This window comes from Ambystoma mexicanum, chromosome 2p (assembly GCF_040938575.1).
Source record: "Ambystoma mexicanum isolate Mex_15411 chromosome 2p, UKY_AmexF1_1, whole genome shotgun sequence".
NCBI classification, from domain to species: Eukaryota; Metazoa; Chordata; class Amphibia; order Caudata; family Ambystomatidae; genus Ambystoma; species Ambystoma mexicanum.
In genome coordinates, this window is record NC_090923.1 from 1195927014 (window position 1) to 1195939151 (window position 12138).

Genomic DNA, 12138 nt, shown 5'->3' on the forward strand with positions numbered 1-12138 from the left:
TAGAGTGGGCATCCATTAAAAAAACAGGTGATACCGATGTTTTCATTATAGCCCTCAAGTGATTTCTGGCTTAACCGGATTATTTATTTTCTTCTAGAAGTGTAGGCTTCAGAAGTCCCTAGAGAATTGCATTCATCTATGGAGGGACTGAGCCAGTTCTTCTTGGGGTCAGGACAGTCCAGATGGTTATAATGACAGAGGGTGGTAGGGTTGGGTTTAGTTATAAAAAAGGTAATATGTAAAAATGTCAGCAAAACCCAAATTCCTGTGCAACAATATCTCAAAGTAACTTTGGGCACAATAAAAACAAGCCCTTGTAAATACTAAGGCCCTTATTCACAGAGCGTTTTCCAATGAGGTTTTGTTATTATTGAACACTTCTGTGAATTAGGCCCTAGGAGAAGTCTTTTTAATTCCCTGGTAGAGGATGCTGATAACTTTGGTTAAGATTGTACACCCACAAACACATCCTTCCTCTAATAAGTCACTATCTGTTCCTTCAACTTCCTGGAGGTTGTTATCGTGGACTCACTAAAGATGATCTGGGTCACCCCCGTGGAAGAATCCCCCATTTAAATGCAGAAGTTATAGGCCAATCTCGAATAATCCAATTTTTGGGTGAATAATGGACAAGATAGCATGGATCCAACTTCAGAAGTGTGTTGAACATAAGCTACTTGGAGATGAGCAATGGGGTTTTAGGCAGGGCAGAGGTACAGAAACCACTTTTGGATGCGAGGGACAACCTTCTTCGGCAAGTTGAATCTAATGGCTCCACCTTATTGATGCTGCTGGATCCATCTGCAGACTTTGACACCCTGGATCATCTTCTCAAAATCAAAAAAAAACTGTTCTTGCGTGTAGCATCTAACCCCACTAGTCAAAAAATAGAACAAACCCTATCCCTCCATTTCCAATTTCGCATATTTATAACATTGGATACCATACTCTGTGGATGCTCAATCAAACGCTAATGTCAACTCTTCCAACTAACTTGACTCAAACAAACTGTGCTAATATACCTCGTGATGTCATTGGCGCACAACTAAATTATTGTATTGGCCTCTCTGTACTAAAAATGGCACTATATCCAGCTAGCTAAATACATCTGCAAACACCATCACTAAATCATCTTGGTATAGCCATATGTTCTCAGTGTTGCTTAGATTGCACTGGCCTTGTGACGAATCAACTTCTAGGGCACCAATGGTCCAGGGTTGAACATCGGTTTCTAAACCATCAATCAACCCCCCCCCCCCACACCTCTAGTACACCAGAAGGGATCCGAACAGATTGGAATACAAGTGAATTATAAGACCTCCTTGTCCAATTTTGGTAACGTGGACGGAACGACAGGCTCATCTCCGCACGTTTGTGGATCATTGGTTAGTTGCAACACAGCGAAAATACAATTATTACCCAATGATAAAAGGGACTGTCCAGTCAAGGTTGCATAAAAATATCTACTTTATTATTACTACACCAGACAGTTTTAGCACACTACAATTACAACCCACGTTGTAAAGGAACACCGAGGTCAGACAGCTTCACAAAGGAAAGGGATGCACTCTGAATACTGACAGGAGGGTAGATGGTAATGCAATCAGTCTTACTGTTCAAGGTTATTTGGTTTCAACACCAAAGGGGCAAAGGGTTGGAACTCTCGTTAGTTGCCTTAAGAGAAAGTCCAGGGGTATCAGAACCACAATGTACCTGGTGCTGAAGAAGTTCTTGGTGTTTGACAGCGTCGAGGCGGTTCCAGGGCGCTTCGCAGCCTGTGAGACAGTGTTAGTGGTGGGAGACAGTTGCGGGTACGAGGCAGGAGGCAGTTCGGTAAGCAAGGCTGTACGGCACGGCGACTCGGGGCCAAAAATCGTTGTCTCTGTGCTGGTTGGTGGATCTGGAATGATGGTTGAGGTGTGTCGGATGGCTCTGGTGACTGCAGCGTGACAACAGTCAGCGGTGCAGCCAGATGCAGTTTGAGGACTCAGTCTCGAAATTTACCTTAACAAGATGGATGCATGATGATGCTTGTGGTGCTTGTGTAGCACTCCTCTTAGCTTGTTCCCTTTCAAGGCGGATGGCCCAAAGCTCAGGAGGGTGTTATCAGGCAACAGCCTTGTCCTTGGTCCAGAGACTCTATGGCACTTACCACCTATTAAGCTTACTGTCAGAACCTAGCAGGGCATGCTGTGTGCTGGCAGGGTACCGGTTCTGGAGCTGTTAGATGGGTCCTCTGAGTCTGGTATCTCTCTGTTCCCTGGGAGATGTTTAGGGAGGGATATTTCTTCTCTCTTGGAACTCCTGGCCTCCTTCACTGGCAGAAGGTGTAATGTAGACTGTACCTGCAGCTCGGGTTCAAATGAGTCCTTACTCCTTGCAAAGTCTTCAGATGATCTGCTAAGTGAGGGGTTCAGACCGCTTTTAAAGCCAAAAGGGCCCCAGTGATTGGTGTAGGCTAAGCCTACCTTAATGAACCAATCATGGGTCCCCACCAACAATCTTCTGTTATGCATGAGGTCAGGACTAGAGTGCTCTGCAACAGGACAGACAAGGGGATGACAACATATACCCAAGTCACACCCATCTTCCTGTCTGTTGGAGATCAAAGTGTCTCTCTCTGGTTAACTGAGCCCTCTGTGACTCTTGATTAAAGCGCAGGTTTTCCCTTGAAGTATGATCTGGGTGCAGACTTCCCGTCTCCCCCAAACCACATACTTCTCCTCTCTGAAAGGGGTCAGCTCTGCAGGGGTTTCCCTATGGTAAATAATGGACCCAGACATGCATTTCATACAGAGGTTTGGGAACTAGCTTGAAGTTCACACATTGCACACCAAAGGGGTGTTAGTCCTGCCTTCCTGTTGTCTCTCCGGCAACCAAGCCCACTCAGCAGGCTTGCCTTAATTCTCTCATTAGTATGCACTGCCATCAGCCGGAGAACAAAAGGAATGCAGATCCATCGAGCCTTTGATATTTTAATTAGGATGGTCATGGCTGGAGGAAGGTGTGCCTTCCACCTTCTTGGAATGCTTTGATGTACCCAGGGCTGTCACATGCCACGTGAATATGACAGGGGAAGACGACACCTGTAGGCTGTGTCTTCCCAGAGTACAGGTGACTATGTGTTTGGTGCGGGAAGCAGATGAAATGGGTGTGGTGCGGAATGGCCACACTCATTTCTCGGAGGTTGGTCTCCCATCAATCATTTTCATTTATCAATAAATCAAAAAAGCCCAGGCTAGCACACTCCCTGTATGGATGGTCGAATTCCTCACAGGCCTCCAGTCAAAAATCATTATTTTCAGAGCCCTTATTCTGAAGCAAAAAAATTGGGTGCAGCACCAGATTATCTTCACAAGAAAGCACAATTACACGAACAAAGGGAATTGCTGAGCTCTAGCAGCAAATGTCTGGTCTTTTTCCTTTTTAAAATGGGGCACAGAGTATTTAGGCTGGTCCTTTTAGGTGCCAGATTTAAAAACTATGGAACGTGCAATATTAATGACCTTCCGTAGATGCATGAAAGCTATATTCTAGTACTATTCCATGGTCTAGTTCCCTGGATGCTATCAGGCTAGACAGTGCTTTGATAGCAGAGGCACAAGTTAGTGAGACAGTTAGGATCAAAAATAACAGTGGAACATCAGGTGGAGCAGTAGAGAGCAAAATCAGTGGGTCAAGAGTTGCAAACAAATGACAATGGATTATGTGAGCACACAATAACAGTAGGACATCAGGGGGCACAGTTACCGTTTAGCGCCAGAGAGCAAAATCACAGAGGAGCAGTAAATACAGTGGGACACTATGGAGTCAAATCACAATAAAAGACCAAAAGTGCAAAATCACTGTGGGGCACCAAGGGGCAAAAGCAGCGGGTAGCCACCCCTTACCTTACTGCAGAGCAGTTTTGAACTAGGCCAGTTGGAAGGATGATGCCAATACAGGGCTTGGACACTATGCAAAACATGGTTCATCCTTTTCCCTTCAACAGCTAACCAGACAAGGCTGCCCAAGCAAGGCTGTCCGAGGAGTTCGGATTTGTGCGGGGAGACTTGGGTCAACATGACCTGCCAACCAGCAGACTAGGAGTGCTGGGAGACAAACAGGAAAAAGGCAGGGCAAGGCAAACATTCTAATTTAAAAGCAAAGAAATGCCAAGATTGGAAAGGGCCTCACCTTGGCGCAAAATGCAGTAAGGCATTATATAATTAAGTAATAAACCCAGAGTGCGGGGCGCGTAACTGGTCTGGTAATACCCTGGGGCGTCAATTAGTGAGGGCCTTAACGATAGCCCCATGGTAATACCTGACCGGTAATGCCACCCCTGTGAGGGGTTTATTGCTATTAGTACCCCAGCACATTGTACCGGGGTACGAATAGTGTTTTAATCTCCAGTTGGGAAACAATAGGTTTCTCAGCTGCAGTTAAAAACTACAAATCAAGAAAATCGCCATGGATCAGGGAGAAGAGAACTACATGTAGTCCCTTCGCCATTTCCATTGTGGCCATTGCTACATCCCGGCGCCTACGAGGGGCGCGAAAGCGCAATGTAAGTGGGCTGGGGGTTGGAAATGTGGAAGAGGGGGTGCGGGGTAAGAGGGATGGGACACGGGGGAAGAGTGCACTTACCTTTATGCCTGCGAGGGAAGATTGTGGCCTCCCGCTCAGAGGAGGCTCAAAGCGGTGTCTTTACCGGGGTGGTAATGACCCTGTTCTGAGCGTCCTCATTGGCTGGGAGGCTGACACACCCCCCTCGACGGGTACCAATGGTCACATAATAGAACGTAAACATATTTGTAACACTGGACCGTACCACCAATTCTCGGCCGTGGGACTGAGCCTCACTCATTGCAGAAAGTGCCTGGACACTGGCCTTCAAACTCCAGAAGAAATAGCCAGCGGGAGACATTCATGGAGACTAAACCACACGATATCAGATTCCCACCATCCCACCACAACACCATCCACAAGGCAAAGCGCTTTGAAGTGGCCGCAAGGTGGCATGTAACGCCATGCATTGCAAAACACCCAAATAAATTACATGAAAACACCATCTATGTGGAGCAACGCATGGCAAGTGCACTTGTAGTTTATGCCACAGTTTGTCATCCCAGCAGAATGTTCTTCCCCATCCACAAAAAATAGGTATGCATTGATGAAAGCTCTTCCATTCGACACATTAAAGGCACTGTCAGTGAGAATGCTCGCTGACCCAGCCCTACAAATGTGTTTTAATAGAACATGTGCAAAAATCATATAATGTTGACATCAAAGGGGATACTCACAAAACGCAGCTATCCGATAATCCAGTGTAAGCACTCATTAACTAGCCCAGCGTCTAATGATGCATCACGTGGTCCCAGCGCGTTCAACTTCACGCTGCAGGCTGACGCCGGTTGCTTGAATGCACCATTGTTCAGCGCTCAAGGGTACGTCTCTTAGAAAGCGCCGCATTTTATCCACTACAGGGGCTCCGTACTTGGACCGGATCCTGGGTGTTACTTGTGCCGGGGCGCAGGAACTTCCTGTGTTTGAATAAGAGGGGGGGAGGAGGGGGTTCAGACCGGCGAGAGGCCTGTGGCGCCCCCCAATTAAACTAAAATTACACTCCACATCCAAGAGGCTGCGGAATGACCGTTCTGCCTGGCCAAACTACACATATGCATAGCACTCCAGGCGCTGGCAATACTTCATACATTTAGAGGGGTGGTGTGTGGGGGTGAGCGTGTCTGGGGAGGAGGGGGGGTTAAGCAGTGCAGGAAATTAACAAAATTTACTGGGGAGCTTCCCCTGCTCTCTCTCCCACCCGCCCTGCACTGCACGCGCGAGGGCTGGAAGTCAGTGACAGAGGGGCGGAGCTTGGTGTTGAATAATGTGGGTGCCCTGAATATAGGATGCAGGCCGAGGTCGGACTGGGCCATAAAATGGTCTCAGGCACCAATGGAAAAGTGGCCCACCGTTGCAAACGTCTTTTCATTCCTTTTGTGATAGACTGTTTGAATAGTAACCAGGGGGGAGTTTTTTGATAAAGTGTGATACATATGGTGCATTTTAAAGTATATTTCTTTAGCAACACTGATCAAATCTACTAATCGTTGAGTGAATTAACTTATCAAACTGGCCCAAAGTGTCCCAAAAAAAAAAAATAAAAACGGGCCCACACCAGCATTTTGTGTTTTTGGTTCGGCCATGGCCTACTGCCCTACCTGCCTGTCTGAGCCTGATGCAGGCTGCTTTGCAAAAAAACAAACATTAATGGAACCTAAGAATAACCACCAATTTATCAAACATGTCTGTTTGGGCCTCCAGTCTACACAGAACAGCGCTCCAGCAAGACAATTTCCGAACCCAATTCCTTCCCTGGGTGTAAGGGCTAAGTAGCACCTGTGGCCCTAGCCAATCCACTGAAGTCTCATACCCGTCTGCACAGGGCTCGCGAATCAAAAGGAATATGTACGAATGGCCGTTTGCATGCGGCAGGAGCAGTTCGGCTCTGTGCCCTGTATGTCAGCTTTATAGTGAGAATCCAGCACACTCTCTTTTTATACCGCCTTCACATTGAACTTGGTCGCATTTTCTTAAGCCCCTCTTGTGGAAATAGGCCATTCATCATCTTAAGGCTTTGGCCCGCTGTAAATCTACTGCTAGTTTGTTGATTATTTCTGCCATGCCCTTCTGCGTACTACACAGCCTGGGCCGAAAGAGCAGAGGTACTGCAGGCGTTTAGCTATTGGTGATTTTGCCACCCTGTGGGCAGTAACTGCCAAGTGTAGGGCATGTATTATCAGTGACGTTTAGGAGATCTGACTCTTTCACATTTCACATGTTTTTATATTGTATTAGCGGTATCCAGTCTTTATAACGAAAATGTTATGAAGACATACACATATACCGAAACGTTTACGACAAACCATAACGAAAACGTATGTGGGGCAAACGGTTAAATATTGTGGGGAAACTGTTGGAGTGGATTTTTATGGGTGGGAAACTGGGGTTTGAGTGGGGACAACCCTCCAAAAAAAAATGTGTTATGTTTGCCGTTGCTAAATCTACGTTAGAAGTGCATTCTAAATAAAATGCGTCGTAACCTGTATTAGCCTCATGCAATGTTGATGAGAGGATGCACTTTCTATCATTTGGAATTAAACTAGTATCGATATGTCACGTTGTACAGATTTATTGATTCACGAGTTGGCAGCCTCAGGGTTTTTGTGTGTCATGATGAAGTGTTTGGATGATTTCTACAACTTTGGTATAAATGGGGTGCTTCACATGGTGGTTTTATGATGTGCTTTTATGGTTCCAGCCGAAATAAAGTGTAAAAAGAAAGAAAGAAAAAGATAGCCGGGGCTACCAGTGCCATTAAACGGAGCTACCAACGATGCTGAGAGAATAAAGCCATGAATCGGAGTAGCTTGGCAGTCGTATGCAGTGCCGGATGATCCATTAGGCCAAGTAGGCACCGGCCTAAGGGTCCCACTCCTTTTAGGGCCCCCGCGACAACGGATCAAAATAAAAGCATTGCAGAAAATTAAAAGCGTATTAGGAGATCATTTGCGAGGGGAGGCCCAGACATTTTGACTGCCTAGGGGCCTCCACAGGATCTAATCCCGCGCTGGGCATATGAGTGTTTGCCCTGTGCCTTCAAGACGCTTATTATCCGGAGTAGACACGCCAAACAATCAGTGGTGCGGGGGGATGAGCGGGTCTCTGGCAGCTCTTCAAGTCAATTACATGTCGACTGTCCGCATGGGAGGCACCAGGCTAGGCCCGGGAGGGCTTAGGCCTTTCCATTTTGAAGCAGAAGGCATCACAATGATGTGAGACCCAGACTGTGGCTCCAACAGCAAGAGCCTGTCAAATGTCTCACCTCGGACAGCAGTGTATTTATTTACAATGAAAAAATTAACGTTATTGCAGCAGCAGCAGCCAATAATAGTACAATGGCAGAGGACAAAGATGCATCAATAGACCCCCTAGGGTGAAGCTACAGGCTCAACTGCTGGCTCAGCTTTTAGAGGCCCCATGCCGCCAAGGGTTAGCATTTTTGTGAAACTAAATAGCCTCTGAATTGGGAATGCATGTAATGGGCAAAATGAAGTTCAAATATCGATCCAGCCTCCTGGGCTCAGAGGGAAGGACAGTGGGTTTAATGGCTCCACTCACTACCAGCTTTCACAACTGCTATCCATCTCTCCACAAACGTTTGAGGCTAACTCCGGCCCGCGTTCGCCTCCTGCTCCTAGTTACACTAATTGGAAGCTTTGTAATCTTACTTCATTGGAATCCGTGTTTGTGGAGCTTCTGCCACTGGACCTAACTCGGATTTAAGTTCTACTGGCAATGATTGAGAATGCTGGGTGCGCAGTCCCCGCTCAAACTGTTATATCTTCTTACAATCTTCAGAATACAACATCTATGACTCAAAGGAAGATTAAAACAGTAGTTCCGCTTCGAAGACTGTGGAAGAATTCGGTTCCTAAACCGAGTGATATTTTCGATCATATGTGGGGCAAAATATCAGCATTCTCTGTCGTGCTCAATAAGATAGATGATCTTGGAACAGACTCTCTGTGATTGCAATGTTTGCGGAGCAATGTAATTGCAATGTTCGGGGGCAAACTATCAGGAGCTATCAAAGCAGTATCAACACCAGAAACTACGGTAGGGCGACCAGCCTTCGAACAAGACAATACAACAATCAGGAGGAAGTCCCTAAAAACTGACCAGGGTTTGCAAGTTTCCCAGTTCCATGTGTGAAAAAAAGCCATCCAGTCTGGCTTTTACTTGTAATTCTGAGATTTGTAGTGAGTCCATTTTAAATTTAGGACTACAGATACCATAACTCCAAGAAAAAACGGTATCACTACATATTATCCCCACCAAAAATATCGCCATATATATGGTCGTCTGGAACGGCCATAGGCGATATTGTTGGGGGGGATAATTTTTGGAGTTTTTGGGAGCAGGGGTGTCCCTCGCTCCTTTAAAAATAATGCAGGGGTTGCAGGGGTGTACCCCATAGGTTCCATAACTTAATATCGCCGCAAAAAATGTGGCGATATTAACACATGGCACCGAAAAAACAAGACTGGAGACCTTTTTAGAGCACAGAACTGTAGCGAGGTAACTAGCAAAAGCAGATGATAGAATACAGTGGATTGGGACAATTTCAAGTGATATATAATGGTGAATACATTTTTGCTGTGATACATTATAAAACGGTGGAACGTGTTTTTTCGATGATGTTCAGCAGCGCTGCCCACCACGATTCAAACTGAATCCCGCACTCCCACACTGATAGCAAAGGCCTTCTAAAACACAACAGGAAGCCACACACGTTTGTTTCTGTGTTCGTGTTCATGTTCTTGTGTTTGCCAGCTACACAGATAAAGTATGCAGAAAACACCTCTTTTTCCGGACACACTGAGCTTGCACTCTCAAACTGTGAAAGGCTTAAAGGGGAAGTTGATGCAACAGACAGATAACGGTTTCTGAGCGCGGAGAGCGTCTCGGTGTACTCGCTACATTTCGTTTCTCAGAACTCTTTCAGCAGCGATATTAACATAGGCAGTCGGGTACTGTTTGCCCCCTCCCCCTAACATATCCAACAATTATACTTCAGCTTACTTTGTACGAATAACTGGGGCCACACCAACTCTACTTATTGTGGCAAAACAAGGCTGCAGTTCATTAAATATTTACAACCATAATCTTCAAAAACACATTACATTTTTTATAAAAAAGATTGTCAGCACCTTTCATGACGAATCACTTTGACAGCCTAAGCTGTTGGACTGTGGGGAGCGCAGTTATGCTTTCTTTTCCACCAGCCAAGGCTGGAAGCTGATAATCAAATGCACCTCTTTATTCGACCTTGCCACACACGCTGTGTTAGGCTAACACAGGGCTACTTACTCCTGGTCATTCTTGTCATCCGCCAGGAGGCTAGTTTTGGCACTGCTCGATCACCTGAGTAACTGCCTGCGACAATACATAAACACATTAGAAAACATGCAATAGAAATGATGTTAGGGTGTGGTGGGTGGGACAACGTTTTCCTTGCAGCAGGGGGGTTACACAGTGAAAGACTGCTCCCCCCAGTGCATCCACTATTTAGAGGCCCAATGGGGCCTCTGAAGATACCGGTTGAAGGACCACCTTCCAATCAGGGCATTCCACAGGGGACAAAGCCTGCTCAACTTCGTGTCCACCAGCCCCCTTTTGGTCTATTATTATTCTTCTTCTGCTATTTATTGAGCGCTGACCTAGCTTCAAGAAGCAATGGAGCGCTTTACAGAACAGTAATGATGCATAAAGGCAGCGCTTTTCAGAGGTAACAACAAACCAGAGATACAGCGGTGGTAGAATACAGAGAGGCATAGAGGAGGGGTACAGCTGTACCGGGTGGTAGGGAGGAGAGTGGCAGACGGTCTCTAGCGAGTCATGTGGCGTGAGGGGAAAGAGGAAGAGAGATTCCCGGAAAAGGTAGGTGTGGAGTTATTTTTCTAAATTGTAGGAGCGTGGGGGCGAGTCTGATGCTGACAGGGAGGAGGTTCCATAGTCTTGGGGTGTAGGCAGAGAAGGCTGGTTTTCAGGTCCGTTCCTTTTTGCAGCAGCGGATTTCAGGTCTGCACGTGTCCTGGCTTCTGGTGGTGCACTGTCCGCCGGAGATGCAGAGTTCCTCTGTGAAGTACCTGGGTGACTCGAGGGCGACTGCCTTATAGATGATGCGGCAATACTTGAAGGTGATTCGTGCATGCAGTGGGAGCCAGTAAAGGTCGATGAGGGCTGCGGTGATGTGGTCGTATCTGCATCAACCTGCATAGACCCTTGATGTACCATGCAGCCGCTTGTAGGACACTTCTCAGGGGCACAAGGGAGGATGACGGGTGGCCTTAGAGTAGAACATTGCCATCATCCAGGTGGGATAGGACCGCTGCTTGAACAGTGGATCTAAAGCTGTCCGCATGGAGGAAGGGCTTGGCTTTCTGCCTTTGTTTCCCTTGCCACTGGGTTACCATACCAGTGACTCCTGCTTCCTGCTCATTCTCCTAAGAAGAGGGCGTGGCTTGGCCCCTCAGCCATATGCTTTCAGGGGCACAGATATAGAGGTAGTGGCAGTTCACATCGAAGATGCTTGAAAGGAAATTCAGACTGCTCAGATGACCTTCATGCCGCCTTCCTCACTGGATCGAACTGAGTTACAGACAGACACAATCAGCCAAAGTGGGGCTGTGTCAGCAAACTTTGCCATAGTGTCCCAGCAAAGGACACTTTTCAGTAGTCTTAAAAGACGCTCCTCTGACCGGAAATGGCAATCATGTTTTTACAGCCCCGATTTGCTTTTTCTGGCGTGAAGCAGGTACCACTGGCATAGATGAGCCACGAAAATCACTGGAGTGGGGGCCATGGAAGTTAAATGCAGCCTTCCCGGATCTACGTGAAATGACCAAATCCAAAAGTCTGAGTCCCAAAAGTCTTTTTTAAAAATTTTTTTTTATTTCCCCATTTGTCTGCATATATATATGTGGGAGGAGACTCCCCCACAGCCACCCCACCCCTATACATTTTTACTAACTTTACCCATATATATATATATATATATATATCAAATAGGGTTTGGGCTTCAGATATTTTGCCCTCTGTAATTTCGTACAATAACGGGCTTCCCTCATGCTGGGCACATACTCTCACTGCGTACCCCTATTTATACTTCTATCCAGTCCATTCCCCTGGCACTTATCTCCCCGACAGTACAGCTTTCTTCCCCACCCTCACTACAGTGCCCTTCTGATGCTCCCTGTATAGTCCCACCCATGTTACATACTATTAATTTGCTCTCCTTATTTACTCCACCCCAGCCCATCTCTCCTTCCGATCCCCGAAGTAGCTATGAAGCAGCCATCAGACAACGCCTTGACTAAACCAAAACTGGATGGCTCACATTTTAAACACTCGTGCTCTTAAGGATGCACTTCACACGTTCAATCAGCACTTAAACACACAGGGGTTAATGCAGATTAACACAGAAATAGATTATAACAAAATAAAAATAAAGCACCCCTCCCATACAGTGCCTTTCACTCTCTTGTCCAAGTGCCCTTCTCCCCTATCCCTGTGAACTGCATTTGTCCC

At 46.5% G+C, this 12138-nt stretch overlaps 1 protein-coding gene across 4 annotated transcripts in view; it reads right to left on the reverse strand.

Moving 5' to 3' along the window:
- The window catches only part of ARHGAP4 (Rho GTPase activating protein 4), a 593975-nt gene that overhangs the window by 465034 nt on the left and 116803 nt on the right, over nucleotides 1-12138 (reverse strand). The window contains exon 1 of one of the 4 annotated variants that reach the window (XM_069645410.1): nucleotides 5286-5357. The exons of the other annotated variants lie outside the window; for them this stretch is intronic. The gene's annotated coding sequence lies outside the window, so the exon portion shown is untranslated. Of the gene's footprint in view, nucleotides 1-5285; nucleotides 5358-12138 lie in introns of those variants that run through there. 4 annotated transcript variants of the gene reach the window in all.